A 15,090-nucleotide genomic window follows, 5' to 3' on the forward strand; every position below is an offset into this window, starting at 1 on the left:
TGACAAAAATCAACCATGCACCAAATATTAAAGGATCTAACTATGTATTAATGAAGATAAGATGCTGGGATTAAACCATCATAGTTGAGATAGAAAGCACCAACCTCACTTGTTATTTGGTGCATGGCTGATTTTGCTCTAAACAAGCATGGCCTCTCTTGTCACTCCTAATCATGTTACTGGCAGCAGAGATTAAGCAGTCCGGGAACACCATACAGACAATAGACAAACTGATTCACACAGTTTCATGCTAAAAAAATCCTCGATAATCTATACACATGTTTCATTTCGCCTGTGGTTTTTCTGCTACACATTCAGAATCGCAACTCACCGGTCACCGCTGTTACAGCATCCACCCAACACATCTATGCACGCTATCATCCTAAGAACTACTTAAGCAATTACACAACAGGCTCACAATTGCAGCCCCAGGTTGAGGCGCGACGGATCAAAGGCAACCCGACCCCCCCCCTCGGCACACACACACAACGTTATCAATCAGCCGTATGTGTCTGCATCTAATTCACCACCAGTTGAGCCACATGTGGGAACATCATTGGTCCTGAAAAAAGAAAGACACACAAAGGTCATGAACTTTGAACTAAAATGGTCATGAGAAATGGAACATTAACCGTACAAGTGTAGTTAAGAGTCTGGTTTGGCACCTGGAACATCATTGAAACCATTCACAGTTTGCTGCATGCCTGGGTGCCCGTGAAGATTATTGGAGCTGCCCTTCATCTCAAGGGTACGTTCAGCTCGGTTTATCGAAATTGGTTGTAGTGATCTACATTGCTAGCTTGCTAATGCTTCGGAACTCATCCTCTACGTTGTGCTGGTAGAAGCATATGGCGTAGCATATGGCTGAGATCCCGCCAAATGGCTTCCGTCGTTGCCAGCACAGGCCTCGATGGCAGGAGGGCTGCTCATAGATGGCTGCTCACCTAAAGCTGCTGTACGGTCTTGCGGTGTCGTTGTTTCACGGCTCCAGGCCTACAATATCTTGTTTCCCATTTGGCGACAGAAAACTTTCCAAGCATCTGTTGATACCACGTCCTCTATGTAACCCCCATGGCCGGTGAGGTCTTAAAGAAATACCCTTGGAAGAGTCATGGATCTAGAGGTGGTCAACATGGATGTCTAAGATTCCGCCAGACATCTCACTCCCAAATGCAAGAGCGGCTCTGAAAGATGATAGAAGTGGTAAGCCTCCCAAAGGCAATGCTATACCTGTCCTATCTGTTTTTCAGCGAGATAACTTCATGGCTGACAATTATGGTGTTGTCCTTGATACATAAGTTTGAATATGAATCTGGAGCAAGAACAGATAATTAGTGGGATGAGTAAAAACTTCTTGACATCGCTGTCTAGTGCATTTTAAGAGTTACAAAGTAAGAGTGGTTCATATTATTTGTTAAGCATATGGGGCAACAGTTACGGCATATTATTCAGGTTTTGATGCTACCAAGTACAACAAGAAATGGAAAAGGAGAATCAGTTTTCTTCAGAGATCAAGATGTTTTTTTGCTGCATTCAGAACTAAATCACTAAATAATACCAGCCTACCATCAAGAATGAATTCAAATATCTATGCTGTAAGAAAATAAATAATAAAAAGGTCCATTCAGCCTAGAAAAAAATCATACCTGGAACTATGCCATCAGTGAGTGGAGCGTCCAGCGAGGTCTCAATCGTCACATTGTGGACCTTTACATTACTGGAGAATACAAAGACACTATGCTTTAGTACAGATGTAGCTAATATTCACCAAACCACACCTTACGCACAGAGCTAAGTTAATTGCGTTGCACCTGCAGTACACCAGATGTATGCTCTAGGCTGGTGAATTTAAGAACGTCAAGTTTGAGATCACATATAAACATTATCTGCAATGCCGTGGAAAAACATGTTTAACCAAAATAGTCATCCAGGTGATGTGATTATGGTAAGAAACAAAATAAAAGCACTAATATGTTGGCACCTTTGTCTTGAATGTCTGCCTATTTCTTCAACCATAGATTCAAGATCTTCAAAATCATAAGCCTCTGCAAAGGTGAAGATCTAGAACAAATTTGCAAGAGAATAAATTTAACTGTACCTCGTTGTCTGTGGTTGCTGCCTTCACAAATTCTTCATGGTCTGCTCCCTGCCAAAAATATGGATATGAGTGAGGACTGGATATGAGTGAGCACAAATTGAACGGATGCCAAAGTTTATTACTTTATTCCACAAGTTTTTACATTTCGAGCAAACTAAAACTTGAAAACGATACATTTTTTCCGCATCTAGCATTTCATAACACATCAGTACCTCAAAATTCTTGAATAGACCAATAACAAAGGTCATGTCCTTTTTGAGGAACTCCTCAGCTGAATCCTTAGACTGAAGCCTAATGATTGGCACGCCAGTCTTCTTTCTTACCCAAGTAACTATGGCGTCCCTATCAAAATGAGATGCATATAATTCCCAGTCAATTGGTCAGACACATGAAAGGGCACTCCAACAGACGATAGATCAGTAATAACATAACGAAAAGAGACAAGAGAAAGCAAAGCAGCATCCTCACTTGGTGTGGAGGCCATATCTTGTTTTGTACAGGTGATCGAAGATTGAGTGTCGCTAACCGTAAAAGGTAGTGCTTTAGCAAAAGAAGCACAACAACACCAACGTTTCTGTAACAAAACATACACACTTTAGCTCCACATTTTCAATGCAAGAAATAAGTAGCCACATATGGCATCATCAGTTCATCACTGCTCATGTGACTACATTTTGAATGCAGGAAATAGGTAGCCACATGTGACCATATATTCTAGTGGAATGCTAACCTCTATTTTTTTAAAAAAAAAGGTATTTGAATCCAACACTGACACCTGAATTTACAAAGACCACACGAGCAAAAGCAAGAAAAAATGTATTTTAGTTGTTGTCAAATAATTGTCGATCCAAATTGCAACTCAACATCCCAAGCGTTGTGGTGGATCAAAGTCTTTCCGCTGTTCCATTATAAGCTAATCAAATAAGCTACATCGAAGTTATGCCTCATCCGATCATTTGCCCACAATACCCAAATGGAGCATTGAAGCATTCACATGGGCATAAACTGCTACTCGGTTCATGGCGTTAACATCACAGTCAACAGGACGTAGCTGAGTTGAAAGGAACAAAAATATCTCCATGAATTGTACTATTTTAGACTAACCTAAAAACAATTGTATAAAAGGGGGGCAACAGAAAAAACATACACAATAGAGCAAGGAGGTGGGTCAGTGTAAAATCTAAAACATTATACTCAAGGCATGATTAACATCTCTTTCTTAAAACAAAAAATGTGTAATATTGTATCCATATTCAAAATACCACTTGTAAATGACAAAAGGAGAAACATAAGGATAAAACTGCTAATGAAAAGAATTACCAGCCCTTCAAATTTCTCAAGGCACATACAAAATGAAATGTGACATGGTACTTCTCAATAATGGGACAAAGAAAACAGAACGAGAAGCAACTGGTAAGTAAATCCAGTCATTGTAGTTAAATTTGCAAATATAGGTTTCATGTTTTGTTACTAATCATGGTAAGTCTAACATAATGCCAAACAAGCCTAAATATTCTCAGTAGCACCGATTGCAAGTTACACATCCTGTCACATTAACCACTTATCCAAAATTAAGGTGACTATTTTCTTCTTAGACATCATAGGTTCGTTTAATGAAAAGACTCCAATAGATTATCAGTCAGAAAAGTCTAACCATAGATATTGTTACTAAAATGGCGATCAAAAGCTACTAATACTGTGTTTGACTATCAAATTGCAAGTTACACGTTGCGCAAATAATAATTCACAGGTCGAACAAAGATCGCTACAGTTGAGTACTTTGACGTCGATGTCCTTGAGGTTGGTGTGAAGCCACTCGGCCGAAAAATGCCTAGGTTGAAGCTCTTGTCAAGTTCATAATAGGCATGCACCACCTGCCAATGTTAGCTGAATTCTTAGTACTTGGTTATCTGACATCCGTCCCTTTTGGAAGCAGTCTCCTGGGAGTTTAGTTATTACTTGGCTACCTCTGGTCTTGACAAAGGGCAATTAGAGTTAAATTAATCTGCCACTGTGAATTGGTCTAACAATCTGTGGACAACTACATTGATGTTTGGACTGTAAGACTACATACCATGTGGGAAGTGGCTCTTAACTTTTGGTTAATATAGTTATTGTTTTCTGAACCATGGGAAGCTAATGCACATAAAATTCAGAGTTTCTACATACCTGCATTTGAAAACAGTCTATAAAAAGGTCCATTCATTTTTAAAATGTTGACCTCTTAATCTTTTCTGAAGTTTGTTGTTGAAGTGGAACACGGTGGTGGTAGTACTATTAGTATCTTCTGCACAGAATGACACATGATTTAATTTCTACAAAATTACTGCACTTATTCATGTTTAGGAGTACAGACAGCTACTTGTGATTCTTTAGTACAAAGGGAAATTAATTCACATTCTTTGAGCCAGGTTATTGTAGCCTACAAATTCTATTGGAGAAAGAATTCTCAAACCTGGTAATCATATGGCAGCGAGCACTGAGCAAGGGAAAAGGTTTCTAGATGGATAAACATGTTTTTTGGTAGCTAAGATGTTCATTAGCTATGATGACTATTTAAGTTGTCATTGCTAATCTTGAGTTTTATCCTTCGAAACTATGTTTTTCTAAGGCAATTGTTTATGCATCGATCTGCGGTATAGACCAGTGTTGGAAAATAGCCGAACGAAGATGGTCATATCATCTCTAAAGGGCTGAGAAGAAAGTGGAGTTACCGAGGTACATCAGCATCATTTGTGTCGGCATCAGCACTATCATCTTCATCATGTCCACCTCTGAAAAGTTTTCTAGCAGTTTGCTTGGCGGGGAATTTGCGAGTCCTGGACGTAAGTTGTTTTTAGGACATATATTTAGTATCTCACACAATATGGGATTAAGAGAAAGCAATACTTCATGACATTCATTATATACCTTAGCAACTTCAAGCACAATACGACCAAGATCCGAATGCTTCCTGACATAATGTCGAACCTCATGTGCTCCATCAAAGTATGAGTTGTTCGTTAACCCAGTAATCTGCCAAGGTAACATGAGTACGCATAAAAAATTAGTAAACCAGTTTTTTAAAGCTGGCTAATAAAATCAGCGGCAGACAGATGTTTACTACAGTTCTGCTTGTGCGAGATTGTATAACATTATAACGTATAAATACACATGAGATATAACACAGTACTGGTACAGATTTGCAACAAAATCACTGAACAGTGAACATATAACTTGGTCAGTTTGATATGACAATATGTACTGGGAAATTGCTATGAAAAAGAGAACTATTATATGTGCTAAATACACGATCAACTGGTTTCTTAGTATCGTCACAACAGAAGTTCTCTCCCTTGGCAGCTTAGAAGTTAAGATATAATCATCATGGCTAACAACCAGCTTGTAATCAGGATATGGCTGATAAGAATACCAAAATGTAATTAAAAATTGTAAGTAATTATCTTAAGAAAGAATATTGAAACAGAACTCATGGGACAAACACTCACGGTTACTTCACAACAAGGAACAACAATTAAAAAGTGCTCATTCACTACATTGTGCCTGGCATGCCATGGCATGAAGTCAACAATTTACTCTTTAATTGAAGCATACATCGTGCCACAATAGTAGATTAGAAGACAAGATAAACGAAAAAGTAACTTGTTTGGTAAATTTAACTGTTTGTTGGCAATCAGTTGTCACTTTTATATTTATAGAGTGGCTAGTCTCTCCTTGTGTAATGCGAAGTCAAGCCATACAAATGTATACTTTCGTACAACTGTTCAGCTAGAAACCCAATCTCTGAATAGAGTACATGTTATTTTCTCCTGAATAGGAAGATGCCCTTTTCTATTCAGCCAAACTTTGCCAAATAAACAACTATAGCACTGTAGTTAACGTCTAATTCTTTCATGACTCCCTCTTTTTATAACTGCATGAATGTATACCAGTCAGCACTTACTCTAGGTATTTAGTTCCTCTCGTGCTCCACCTTTCTCTTCATATAAAATATGAATGGAAAGTTGAGCTCCTCCATTTTCTCCACAAGAGACTCGGCCTTCTCAATCATCAAAACTTTGGAGTAAGAATTGAGAAGAGCGTGATACCTAAAATAAGTCTTGGAAGTTTCTGGGAGGTCCAAAAAGTACTTCTTGGCAGCAACGACACATCTCGATTTAGCAATGAGATCCAAGAGGATTGCTTGATCACTGACAGTAGGATTCATGCCGCTTCTCACCATAACTTCAGAAAGCTGCATCAATAAACAAAAGAGAGAAAGGATCCATATGAACTCTGCTAATCAAATTCAGAATAGTCACAAGAAAATAACCAAGTTTCAATATTACTTAATGCTTTCGATCTGAATGTTCGCTTTATGAAGAAAACTGCATGTAAATATAAGGAAACAAGAATATTTCAAATCAAATAGTGATGGGCAATAGATAGCATCTATGATTAAGCAAACAATGGTACACATCAGCCAACCTGTCCTTCTTAAACTAGCAATCACCAAAAGCTCTTGATACTTCAATACGACCTTGTAATCTTCCATTAGAACCTACAGACCCTCCAACCTTTGTAACAACACAAGGTTAAAAGTACCATTCTGAGATGGCATCCCTGGCCGGATCGCAGGTGAACTGGAGCTTGTCCTCCATGGGTGCGCGGAAGAAGATGAGCCCTGTCTCACGCACCGCGCCGAGGAGCTTCCAAGAACTATCCTGAATAAGATTATATACAAAGTCATTTACATTAAACTAACATTCTTAGATGAGGGAATGAAGAAAATGTGAAATAAAGCACCACTACATTCATTAACAAAAGATAAGCAAGTTCAACAACAAAAGTCAAGCTTCACTGATGTTGCATATAGATTGGTAATTTTTCATGCTCATTGTGCATATGGTATTATAGTTATGGTATTCACAAGAAATGACAAAAACAAATATGTTTGCAGCGCATAAGGATGGGAACATGCATCTTTTCTTGGCATATTGCACACAAGTCACCAACAGCAACCACCTAAAACAGAACACAAAGATGTGTTGAAGGATCTAATCTGGAATGCATATCCTGTAATATCTCCTCCTGCAAAAAGGTGGTGACAGAAAATATCCCAACGATAAGGAACTGGTACGGTAAGATAGAAAAGTAACTACAAAAAGTGGTTAGTTCAATTCCATCAATTCAACTTCAGCTCAAAGCAACTGTGGCGTCGCTGGCCAGTTCATGAGATAAAAAAACTCAGTTGAAGGGGAAAAATAGGCATGCTTAGTTAACAAGGAGAACACAAATAAATCCACATAAACATTGAAAAAATTGTATGCATTGAATACGCCTCCTGGTAACTACCTGAACATTTAAAAAATCCACATGCTTAGAACTGGATAGAATGAAAACGAAGTGGTGGGTGAAACAAATAAATGAGAAGGACTTTAATTGATTTGTTTACAGGGCAGAAGAACCTGACCGACTTTTCCATATAAGCTTAAGCATGTTTGTGTATATCTCATCAAACCTAGCTCCTGTGTAGCCCTATAAACAGATCATAACTGGGGGCAAGGGGAGGACCATTTACTTTGTAAGGAAGGTATCATCGACAACGACAGAGCTGTCAAAGAGGGGGGCACCATCCCAAGGAGCATGCCCTTGGTCGCCGCTATTTCCTCTCTTCTCCCCTCCACATGAACGAAACAGCAGCAACCTCCAGCACCCTTATTGGTTGCAAAATCTGAGAGTGCAAATATCGATTAATCCTTGAGTGGCATTGTATCAGTATATCTCATTATTTGCTGGTTTAGTCATTCTCTATCAAGTGTGAACTTTACAACACCGCTAATTATACCTTGTAGTGGTCATGTTTCTCAAATAGCATGTTCCACAGGAACAAGCAGAACGGAGCAATACCTGTACCGGTGGCAAGCTGAAAGAAAATTGACAATCATGACTAAAGTAAAATTTGACTGTCGTTAGTGTAAGGGTAAGGTACTCGACTTGAGTCAGCTCTGAATCTTACCATTACAATGGTGGAGCCCGCACGAGATCGGAACAGACAGGAGGATGATCGTCGGAGGAGGTTGGACAGAAAGAGTTTTTTCTTTGATGCCTATATACAAACTAATCAGCGCCTTATATCTACAATGCCCATAACTGATTCCCTAACAAATTAACAACTTATCCTAAGCTCCCCTAGCTCTAATCAGTCGACTATTTGCTATCCTTGTGCCACACCCTAATTAGTGTCAGGACCGTGCAGTTCGTCTTGGCCTTGTTGCTGTGGCTTGCTGCTCCTAGCCTTTTTGTTGTGGCTATAGGTGTGGCCCACGAAGGCATCGACAACAGGCTCGTGCAACGGTACTTCAGAGGAAAAGAAACAATAGGAACAAGAACATCTACATACTGGAACTTCTCGAACGCCTTCATGATGCAAATTGTTTCAATGCCTCCTCAAAATTTAAAACATGTCCATCTATTAGACTAAAATAATGGCATGATTGATCACACAAACAAGAGAAATATTACTGCCAAGCATCTCATGAAGTGTCTGGCTCTCAATTGTAATTCGAACAAGAACAACAGACTTACGCTTGATAATAAGAAAAGATAAATCAAGCAGCCTTAAAAGAAATATGAGAAGTAATTAAAACTTGAAAGATTCAAAGTAGATCAGAGTTGCAATTGGTAAAAATAATGGCTCTGTTCCAATTTCTTATACCACATATCATGTTCTCAGCACGGGCCAAGAGGGAATAATAGCATCGAACAGTGGTCAAAGATAAATATTAGCTACACATTCATGCAATAAATTACTGCCCCAGCATGGGACGGTATTGAAACGCAGAAAACAAATAGTTTTCACAAGATTCTGGTGTTATGAATTGACGGTTTGAGGAGAAGCAGTTGCTAAATCCAGATGCAAAATAACGCCTGAGCATCCCGAAAATGTGGAGAAAATTACCTCAAGAACAGAAAGAAAGAAAAAACTACCCAAGTTTTGCCACCACAAAGACCCAAAGTTATTGGGGGGAAAATACTTCCAGGGGAAGAATCAGAACCCTACTCCCTACCCTAAAAAACAGCTCGAATATTGTACCATCTTGCTACACAAAGGCACAGAAACGAGGTTAGTGCAGAACGGAAGCAACCTTCATTAGTGCGAACGGAGCATCAAACAATGGTTAAATAATTGGTAAAGAAAAAAAGAAAGGGCAAAGGAGGGCAGTGAAAAGAAGCCCCCAACTAACACAATAAAGAGGAGAGAACGCCCATGGACCAACCACAATCATCTCTCTCCTCTTTCATCTTGTTCACAATCTCAATTACCTTGGGGCTAAATAAAAGGAGAACACAAAAGGACAAACTCAGCTTAATAGATTGACCATAAACCATTGGGCCAAGAAGCATTGACAAATAGCACGAAGCGGAAATATTTATGAAAACATTTTCTCACAAGTCTCAATTGTTGTCTCAATGCTTATAAATGTCCCTGGTCAGTGGAAAAAGAAATGCAACATATATTGGTGTGACCTGTGTTTTAGTACTTTGGATAGACAACAACGTATAATCTTAAAAGCATGATTGCATGAACACGACATCTACCATAGTGCATTAATGGTCATATTATAGGGACATATAATCTGAGAGTGATTAGAGAATGAGGCCCACCATTCCAAGAGTTAGCAAGCTTTTATTGATATAAGATCCTTCCTTCAGACGTACTCTTGTAGTTTCAGCACTTGAACTCTCTGAACCTGCAAGATCGATGAGGTTCTGCAAATGAGCAATGAGCAAGAAAATTAAGAAACCAATTTGTAGACCACATGAACACAATAGAAGTGCAGATGAAACAATATGCTACAGGAAAACAAGCATGTGCTATAGGAAATCATTTGTTAGCTGGAATTTTGTTTTTCATTATTGATTCTCATTGTATTCTGTACCATAAACTATGAAGTATGACTATTGTAGCTTGTTATATAACTAATTCATAAATAGATACAGGAGTGGGTAAGAGTTTGTTGTATAAGGATTATCCAATAAAATAATTAATCATTCTCACATTCTTTTTCCCTGGTGAAGGGTGTTGTTAGTTACAACAGTCGTCCTTATGGCTCAGCGACCAAAAGGCCACGAAATTTAATGGTGGAAAACCCACAAATGAAGCGATAAGGCCTATATTATGATAGTCAGAATAATGAAATAAACAAATAATTAAATAATTAAGTAAAAATAACCTTCTTCGACTTCAATAAGGAATAAAAGCTGCCTGTTAAGTTCCCCAATGCGAGTGGTTTTATCTCATTGTCTTGCTCCTTTCAGCTTCCTGTTCAGTTCCCAAAAGCTGTGATCAAATTGAAATGGAAGCAAGACAACGTTCTGGTATTTAAAATAGAACATGCAATACCTTCTCTATAACTAATTCTCAGTTTTTTGTAAGAGGGGAACCCACTCACCAACAGTTTTGTATACCAACTCCCATTGTGAAAACAGGAGGCACACAATTATCTTTCCACATATGGTCTGAATTACATTAGTGGGTGGTTTTCTTCCATTTTGTTACCATCTCATGTAACCTGTCGCCATCCTTCTTTTGCTTTTAAGAAAATTATTCGACAATATTAATAGAAAAGGCAACAAAATCCCTCCATACACTTTTTAGAGTTGGAATATTATCATAAATTTGACAAGTGATTTTTAGGACTCGTTGAAAATGTTCTAACGAAGTTCATGTGTAGACGAATAATTTCCACCTTTCAAACCAGAATTGTTTGCTTCCATTAGTTAAGAACATACAAAATTAAATTTGTAATTAGTAGATACTCAATCAAAAACAAACAGTACTACTATAATTTTAGAACCTCAGGAACAGGTTCGTTATTCACTCATTTTTGAAAAATCTTCTTAACTTAAATCAAATTCAGAGGCCAATAGATTTCACCCTTGGAATTGCAATTGTATTTGATAGCGATCTATAATCTTAAAAAAATGTTTTAGATACAGATTATTTGAAAAATGTTTTAGATACAGATTATTTAAAAAATGTTTTGAAAGAATTTTAGCCAAGGAAAAATAGCACACAAGAAGGCACAATATGGAAGAGAATCCATAGGAAACCATAGAAAAAACAATGCTCACCTCATCCTCTTAAACACTATCACATCAGTTAAGGTTGTGACCATTTGCTCCAAGCTCCTTTTCAGCACCATACTGCCATTACAACACCAATTTAAACTCCATGGATATTACATAACATAATCAAGTCAAATGGATTTAATGAAAACTCGTAACCCTCAAGTATATTTATCATAAGTGTCACTTCTTTAGACTGAGGCACATGCAAATGCTCAGCCACAACAACCGTGGGCTTTGGAACAACATCATTGTCATTACTGTCTTCAAAAGAAGGATTTGATCTGAAATCCAAAGTAAAGAAAAGAAAACATTGTTTAAGGTTCATGATTGTGTGTGGGAAGTGGATTGGGATGAAATTATGGAATTATGGAAACCTCAGAAAGAATCAGTACTTCTGTAGAACCTCGATCTTACGAAGGCAGATCCTCTATAGGATAGATAAATGAGAACAACCTCTGAAAAAAATTATACTACAATGAACAAAAATGAGAACAAAGATAAAAATCTCACCATCTAAATTATACTCATGTGCAGATGACGTGTATGTATTACTCGCAACAGCCTCTATGATTCAACATGGATTGAATCAAGTTGTGCCCTACTCTCCTACACACACATACAACGTAGAAACATATATCAGTGTCACAGACTCCGTCAGAGAGTTGAGGCAACCTATTTTTGAACGAGAGACTCATCAAGGCGTATTTGTTCAGATTGTCTATGCAGTGCACACACTAAACAGAAAAAAAGGAGGTCCAGCATTTCCAACTCTAGAGCTACAATTTGTTACCATGGACAAAAGAAACGTCAGCCAAAATTATTTTTCCCCAACCCAAGAGCCGCATTATCCAAAACCACCCATGCAATTTCTTGATTCCTATAACCCCAATTCTCGCCAAAACCAGAGCACAACGTGAATTTGAAGAGACGGCAGAAAGGGGCAACAGGGTCTGGGGGCTCACCAGTGCCGTGATCCGTGGGGTGGGATGAGGAGCAGGAGGACCCGATGGGAACGCTAGTGCTGGTGCTGGCGGTGGCCTCCATCTCGCATTTCAGAGCCGACGTGAAGGCCTCGATGTCGGCACCGTACCTGAGGGTCTGAAATAAAGGTCATGGAAATCGGTAGACTGAACTCAGGCTCGAACTCGGCGACCGCCTCGGTGACGCCCATGCCCAAGCCTAGCCCCGTGTCGTCTCTGCGGCTAGCTACAGAGTAGAGAGGACGGACACAGAGAGATCAAAGCAGTTGCTCTCCATGTGGCCTCGAGAGGTGGTGTTGGTTGAGGTGCGATGGTGGCGAGGCGCCCAAGCCTGGATCCGTTGTCGTGGGTGGCGGACGAGCGGGCCTGGACCGGCATTGGTTGAGATCCGATGGTGGTGAGGGACGTGGGGAGGGGGGGGCGATGCACGAGGTCGAGGCCGTCGCAGACAATGATGGAGAGGTTGAGCGCCTTAACGACACAGTCGGAGAAGTCGGGGACGAGGCAGACGAGTGGGGGCCGCGCGAGGGGCGAGTCCCGACTCCCGAGATCCGAAGAGCAAGCATGAGGGAGAGGGGAGGGTGCCGGGATGGAGATTGCGGGGGTGCAGCTGAGGTCGACGCCACGACAGCGGCGAGGGTGGAGGGAGCGGCGCATGACGGAGACGTTTGGATGAGAAGGTAATCGCGATCTGCAGGGGCCGGCTGCGGCTCGTGCGGAGGAGGGGGGTAGGAGGCGGCGGGACGATCGGGTGCTCGCACGGTTGGACGATTGGGTGGTGGACTGGGGGCGGGGCGATGCGTGGGGGTGAGAGTGCGCGCATCAGACGGCTGAGAGACTCTAGAGCGTATTGGACGGTTGAGATCGTCGGAAGGCAGAACAAGCAGAGGCAGCCTACCCCTTAGAGTCTTAATAGGTAGTATAGATATATATCCTGCCACCGATCGTTCTACCTCTGAACCGTGGGGACTTGTTCTGCCATCTACCTGCCCACATCCTCCCATGAGCCGTACACGCATCCTACATGTGGCCGCCCACCGGCCGTACACCCTCCAAAATCACCCATGCATCCCCGCGCAAAAAGACATACCTTAGTGTGACACTAGAGCTGGAGGAGTTAGAGTGAGCAACAGATGATCCACAACAACGCTTATAAGCCACGTTCCGTCTCTCTCGGTGGCCGGTATGGCACTAATCAAACAAATTCCATACCCGTGCCTATGTCCTAGTGTTCGTGCAACCCAGCGATTCAACGTGTGGCCTAGTAGTCCAGCATGCGGCCAGCGCCCCTCCTCTTCAACGCGACCTCTGATCGAAGTATCCATTGCCGACGCCTCCACCACTCCTCGGTCGCGCAACGTCCACCACGGCAAAACAACATCCTCCAACCCCAGCAACCTCCATCTCCCCCTTCTCTTCAACATGCGACACAACGGCCTCCTCCTCCCCCACCGACGGACTCCACCACCCCACCGGTCGGCGACCTCAACCGTCCCCACCCCCGTGCACGCCACAGATCCAGAGACAGCTCCACGACATCATCTTCTAAGGACCGCATCTTCATCTTCAACGGCGACTACGTCGACCGTGGTGCCTAGGGCCTCGAGGTCTTCCTCCTGCTCCTTGACTGGAAGGTGAATTCTGCAGCAGATTTTCCAACTCGCTGTTAAGCCTCATGCATGTTTTAGTTCCATTTTGTTTTGTTGAACCTATGAGATTTATGGACGCAGATTGATACTAACTTGTTTTGTTGTTTTGATGGCAGCTCAGACTCTGACGATAATGTCTTCTCCCCTTTGTTTGGATTTGACTTAATAACAACTATAGGTTTGCTAATTTTGCACAAAAAACAATTAAATGGAATCAACATAGAATTATGAGTCATGACCCACAAAATTTATCTTGGAGTACTTGTTCTCGTTCCCTCATATTCCAATGGTTGGCATATTGATGATGTGATATCGATGTACTAAATATTGTATAGTGGGTTGTTGTTAGAGGTACCAGATCATTAAGTCTAAATTTAAGTATATATATCATGAATAATAGGTATAAATAGACATATAACTGTACTAAAAATATAAAGTCGCACATACTTAAATTGTGAAAAAAATATGGTGCCATTTAAACCATATGTATGTTAAGTGAATTTGAATTATCCGTTTGTTTCATACTGTATTTATACGTCGTAGCTGTAGCTGTAGGAGGTCGCTATGATCACTATTTAGTGCCATGTGTGATATATATTTAGACATTTGATTGTTAACTCGCACAAGATGCGAATCCTCCTTTGACATTCTATAGAAATTTTAATTCAACCATGTCAAACATAAATGGTTTCTAATTAATGGTGTTCTTTCTTTCTTTTAGGTGCTACTCCCAAATTGGGTGTTCCTTCTCTGGGAAACCATGAATCATTTAATATGGTTTCGAGAAGGAGATAATGACTGAATACAAAGATCAGGGCCCTCAACTTTATCGAAAGTTTTAAAGATGTTTTGGGGACCTTCCTCTAGCGATAATAATAGCAGGATATGTGTACGTTGCATGTGGAGGTGTCTTCAATAGTTCCGTGGTACAATTGTAATGCCATCAAATAATTCAAAAAAGGGGGGAAGGATCACAAATACAAGGCGAATTTTACTGTTGATCTGACTTCCATGAAACTTGGATCATTGGATGAGTTATTGAAAGCAATGAGAACTGTTCTTGACCCTCCTTGGGGAGCCTCAAATTTGATCCCTAGGGATGTGCTGTGGTCTGACCCTTCCTTTCAGATGGGTCTTTCTCCCAATAAAGATCAAGACATTGTATTGCTTTGGGGTCCTGATATCACTCAGCAATTTCCGAGGACAAATCATTTGAAGGTTCGTTTTGTTTCATTTATTACTCTTCCTA

The 15,090-nt window shown here is 40.5% G+C and overlaps 1 long non-coding RNA gene across 1 annotated transcript; it reads right to left on the reverse strand.

The window, feature by feature from the left end:
• Positions 1 to 2,054: 2,054 nt before the first annotated feature.
• On the reverse strand, positions 2,055 to 2,585 carry LOC109939348 (uncharacterized). The gene is made up of 3 exons (XR_002269200.2): positions 2,567 to 2,585; positions 2,311 to 2,440; positions 2,055 to 2,146 (listed from the first exon to the last, which is right to left on the reverse strand). It is a non-coding gene; the product is annotated as an uncharacterized lncRNA (long non-coding RNA).
• Positions 2,586 to 15,090: the final 12,505 nt, after the last annotated feature.

Source organism: Zea mays, chromosome 4 (genome assembly GCF_902167145.1).
Source record: "Zea mays cultivar B73 chromosome 4, Zm-B73-REFERENCE-NAM-5.0, whole genome shotgun sequence".
Taxonomy (NCBI): domain Eukaryota; kingdom Viridiplantae; phylum Streptophyta; class Magnoliopsida; order Poales; family Poaceae; genus Zea; species Zea mays.